This window comes from Canis lupus, chromosome X, assembly GCF_048164855.1.
Source record: "Canis lupus baileyi chromosome X, mCanLup2.hap1, whole genome shotgun sequence".
NCBI classification, from domain to species: Eukaryota; Metazoa; Chordata; class Mammalia; order Carnivora; family Canidae; genus Canis; species Canis lupus.
Window position 1 is genome coordinate 19127028 of NC_132876.1, and position 5489 is coordinate 19132516.

Genomic DNA, 5489 nt, shown 5'->3' on the forward strand with positions numbered 1-5489 from the left:
GTAGGAGTCCCTGCTCAGCATCGTGGGCAGGAGGAAGGCCGCTGAAGCTGTGCTGGGGGCATTTCCCGTTATCTCGGCTCACAAGCGCTAAGGACCACGGGGTTGCTGCCAGGGCTGAGGGCTCATGGCAGGCTTGTTCTCAAGCCCATGGCCTGGCCCTGGGGCATCTACCAAATGCTCCTCCAAGGGAGTTCAGGGGACAAAAAGGAGAACGAATCCCCCAAGTCCTTAACAGTAACCCAGAAAAGCTCTATAATTCAGGGCTGGGGCCTCTCAGCAAGGGGTGAAGCCCTGCCCTCCTGCCAGCTGTGGAGTAGGGAGGGGTGGCAGGTGGAAAGCTCTCTCTGCTGGTGAGTGGCCATGTCATTGCCTCTTGGCCTTCAGGAGCAGCCTCTGAACTGTTTTGTACAGGACGTTGAAGTGCTGGGGGCAGCAGGAGGGTTTGAGTGAGGTCAGGAGCAAATCTTGCCTCAAGGAAGGCCTGGGTACCACCTGTGGGGTCACCTACTTCTAGGAAGGATGGGGGGCAGTGAGGGCTCATCTGGCCAGGCTGACCTTCCCACAGAGGTCTTGCCTCCCACCTGAGCTCCTGCCTGCTCACCTGGACTGCCATGTAGGCTATCCCAAGGCAGGTAACAATGCAGATGACCAGGAACATGCAGAAAATGGCTGGCTTGACCTCGCAGGCATTCATCGCTTACTTCAGTTGGTTATGGAAGACAAACCTGGGATCCAGTTTATCGGCTTTGAGGCAGTGTTACTTCACCTCCTTCAGGTAGGTGTTCTGGTGCTCAGATAGTGTTCTGGCATGCTGAGGAACATGCAGTATTTGTCCACCAGCTGGGTGGCCTGGGGCTGGTTGGTGAGCCAGCCCATCACCACGTCTGGCTGTTCCTGCTGGATCATCTGCTCTGGGAAGACTGGCAGGTGTCAGGGGTTCTCTAGGTGGTCAGGTTGTAAATGATTCAGGTCAGGGCTTCTGTGATGAGCATCCAATTGCAGGTCAGTGTCTTAGAACTGACCTGAGACCTTGTGTCCATGATGCTGCTGCACTGGCTGTCATGGTGGATCTCTAGGTGGGAGAGGGTGAATGAAGGTAGATAGAGAATGGAGGAGCGCTCATGCTCCCAGGCCAAGCTGTCCTCAGCCAGGATGATGATCTTGTGCACCATGGAGAACTGCGCCTCCGGGAACTGGTGGCCTGGAACTGGCAGCCACTATCTCCCGCTCTGGCAGGAAGGCATGTCACAGAGTCTCCTTACAGCCTGGGGGACACCCAGCTCAGGGTGTGATTTCAGAGTCCGAGAGATCGAGTCCGGCATTGAGCTCCCTACGGGGAGCCTACTTCTGTGTGTGTGTGTGTGTGTGTGTCTCATGAATAAATAGATAAATCTTAAAAAAAAAAAAAAAGATACAGCCTGGGGGCACCTAGGTGGCTCAGTCTGTTAAGCAGCTGCCTTCAGCTCACGTCATGATCCTGGGGTCCTGGAATAAGCCCCGCATTGGGCTCCCTGCCAAGTGGGGAGTCTGCTTCTCCCTCTCCCTCCCCCCGCACCACTTGTGCACACGTGCATGCTCTATCAAATAAATCTTTTTAAAAAAAGATACAGGCTGTCCCCTTGGCCCATGGTGTCAGAGGATAAAGGTCACATTGTACTGGAGTATGCTGGAATCTGTGTGGTCCAGGTTGTCTTCCAACCAAATGCTTGGTTCCCTGGTAGTTGAACTTGTGCCTCCAGAAGCCAAGAGCAGGAGGTTGTACACTGCATGGGTGCGCTTGTTGGTGTAGAACTTGGAGAAGGGGCGAGAGAGTCCTAGCAGTGTGGAGAGGCCAACCACGTTGGAGTCCAAGCCATGCGACAGCCAAGAGGCCACTCTGAAAACGTCGTAGTGAGCCACAAGGATGGTGATGATGAGGGTGGTAAGGTCCTTTCCACCCAGCCCCATCAGCCACCAGTCACTTGCGGCGGACCCCGCTCGTGACCATCTGGAAGATGCCGGCAGTGGCTGGGTGGAGCAGTAATTTGGCAACAGAGGCAGAGCCCTGGAAGCGGACCTGGCCTGTGTCTGCGTGTAGACGGGAGAGCAGGGCCTCATCATGCACAGGGAAGGACGTGGGGACGACGGTCTGCGTGGCCAGCAACTTGGGCCCCATCTCCATGAATTGCCGAATGACGTCCTGGGACACAAAGTCCGCGGCCTGAGGCAGGACACCGAGCACAGCTCCGCCTGCCCGCCGCAAGGCCGTCGGGTACTGCTCGCGGAAGCCCAGCGGCCAGAAGCACGCAGCCACGCCTCCGCACGTCCAGCACGCCGGCATCGATGCGTGCGCCTGCGTGTTGAGCGCTGCCTTCCCAGGGCTTGGGCGGTTGGGCGGGGGCAGGTCATGCTGGGCGCAGGCGGTGAGGGTGGGCCCGCAGCCGCTGGGCCGAAGCCGGTGGTTCTCCTGACGGGACCAGACGGTTGGACCGCCCATGCGGGTCGTACTGCTGCAGGCGGTGGATGAACTCGTGCCATGCGTTGGACAGCGGAACCGAGCGGCGGGCGCAACGCCTTTGGCATGTTCTCCAGCACCTCACCGGCTTCTTCCAGCATCCTGGGCCACGGTAGGCCACACGGGGAGATTCCTGCACCCGCACCTCAGCATGGGTAGCTGCCGGGGCCCCTGTATTCGTGTTAAACTCAGTGAAGTTCATACCTGTACTGTGGTTACCTAAGAGAATATTCCTGTTAAGAAAATACACCATGAAGAATTTCGGGGAAAGGGCCATGATGTATGCAACTTATTTTCAAAAGGTTCAGAAAGGTGGGGGCAAGATGGCGGAAGAGTAGGGTCCCCAAGTCACCTGTCCCCACCAACTTACCTACATAACTTTCAAATCATCCTGAAAACCTGCGAATTCGGTCTGAGATTTAAAGAGAAAACAGCTGGAATGCTATAGTGAAAAGAGTTTGTGCTTCTATCAAGGTAGGAAGATGGAAAAAAAAAAGCATCCAAGGGGGAGGGGCCCCATGAGGAGCCAGCTAAGGCCGCCCAGCGAGTGCCCCCAGGTCAGGAGACCCCAGTCCCGGAGAAGCAGGAGCTTTACCAATCTTCCCAGATGGAAAGGCACTTGCCAAAAAAAAAAATAAAAAAATAAAAATAAATAAATAAATAAATAAATAAAAATAAAAAAAAAATAAAAAAAAAAAAAGAAAGGCACTTGCCGGGAGCTCAGGCAGGATCCCAGGAGGGGCTGGGATGCCCTCAGGCTCCCAGGGGCACTAACAGAGGACCTTACCCCCGGGGGAGAGTGTGCCACATACCTGGGCCGAGCTCCCTAAAGGGCGACAGCTGCGCCGGAGGGCCGGAGCAGCATGGGCATCGGCTCCGGCGCCGGCTCTCCATGGAGGGGGCTGCGCGGCTGGGAGCCCAGGGCACTGGGGGCCGCAGCCCAAGATCCCCCACTCCCCCTGGACAGGCGGAGGCTGGGAGGACACAGGACAGCAAGGACGCTTCTGCCACTGGGTGGCCGGAGCTGTGGAGATGGGCGCCCCCGGCCCCCGAAGCATCCAGGCCCCTGCGGACTGGGAGCTGCAGTAGTTACTGCGGGAACTGACTCTAGACCTGGAGAGCTGGCCGCAGCCACTATTGTTGTTACTCCTGGTGTCACCTTGTGCCTGGGACTGAGCAGGGCCGCCAGGGAGCAGGGGCCTCACAGGACAAACAGCTCCCACTGAGCCGTACACATGGCAGGGGGATGGGCAGCTCCCCCAGATGCACACACCTGAGAATCAGCACCGCAGGCCCCTGCCCCAGAAGACCAGCTAGAAGGACAGAGGAAAAGCAAGTTATTGACTAAGCAGCACTGGAAAGTTCCAGGGGAAGTCAAGGGATTTACAGTATACAGAATCAGAGGATACTCCCCCTTGTTTATTGTTTTCTGTTTGTCCCCCCCCCCTTTTTTTCCTCTCTTTTTCTCCCTTTTCCAGTACCACTTGTTTTTGGCCACTCTGCACTGAGCAATATGACTAGAAGGAAAAACCCAACACAAAAGAAAGAATCAGAAACAGTACTCTCTCCCACAGAGTTACAAAATTTGGTTTACAATTCAATGTCAGAAAGCCAATTCAGAAGCACTATTATACAGCTACTGGTGGCTCTAGAAAAAAACAAAAAGGATTCAAGAGACTTCATGACTGCAGAATTTAGATCTAATCAGGCCGAAATTAAGAATCAATTAAATGAGATGCAGTCCAAACTACAGGTCCTAATGACGAGGGTTAATGAGGTAGAAGAACGAGTGACTGACATAGAAGATAAGTTGATGGCAAGGAAGGAAACTGAGGAAAAAAAGAGAAAAACAATTAAAAGAGTGTGAGGATAGGTTAAGGGAAATAAATGACAGCCTCAGAAGGAAAAATCTACGTTTAATTGGGGTTCCTGAGGGTGTCGAAAGGGACAGAGGTCCAGAAAGTGTATTTGAACAAATCATAGCTGAGAACTTCCCTAAGTTGGGAAGGGAAACAGGCATTCAGATCCAGGAGATAGATACCCACTAAAATCAATAAAAACCCACTCAACACCTCGACATTTATTTTTTTTTAATTTTTATTTATTTACGATAGTCACAGAGAGAGAGAGAGAGAGAGGCAGAGACACAGGAAGAGGGAGAAGCAGGCTCCATGCACCGGGAGCCCGACGTGGGATTCGATCCCGGGTCTCCAGGATCGCGCCCTGGGCCAAAGGCAGGCACTAAACCGCTGCGCCACCCAGGGATCCTCCACCTCGACATTTAATAGTGAAACTTGTAAATTCCAAAGATAAAGAGAAGATCCTTAAAGCAGCAAAAGACAAGAAATCCCTAACCTTTATGGGGAGAAGCATTAGGATAACAGCAGACCTCTCCACAGAGACCTGGCAGGCCAGAAAGGGCTGGCAGGATATATTCAGGGTCCTAAATGCGAAGAACATGCAGCCAAGAATACTTTATCCAGCAAGGCTCTCATTCAGAATAGGACAGATAAAGAGCTTCCAAGATAGGCAGAAACTGAAAGAATATGTGACCACCAAACCAGCTCTGCAAGAAATATTAAGGGGGACTCTGTAAAAGAAAGAGGAAGTCCAAGGAAACAATCCATAAAAACAGGGACTGAATAGGTATCAGGATGACACTAAATTCATATCCTTCAATAGTAACTCTGAACGTGAATGGGCTTAATGACTCCATCAAAAGGCGCAGGGTTTCAGACTGGATAAAAAAGCAGGACCCATCTATCTGCTGTCTACAAGAGACTCATTTTAGACATAAGGACACCTACAGCCTGAAAATAAAAGGTTGGAGAACTATTTACCATTCAAATGGTCCTCAAAAGAAAGTAGGGGTAGCCATCCTTATATCAGATAAATTAAGGTTTATCCCAAAGACTGTGGTAAGACATGAAGAGGGACACTATATCACACTTAAAGAATCTATCCAACCAGAGGACCTAACAATCATGAATACTTA

At 52.5% G+C, this 5489-nt stretch overlaps 1 pseudogene; it reads right to left on the reverse strand.

The window, feature by feature from the left end:
* Window positions 1-363: 363 nt before the first annotated feature.
* On the reverse strand, window positions 364-2476 carry LOC140628412 (BOS complex subunit NCLN-like; annotated as a pseudogene).
* Between the last annotated feature and the right edge of the window lie 3013 nt (window positions 2477-5489).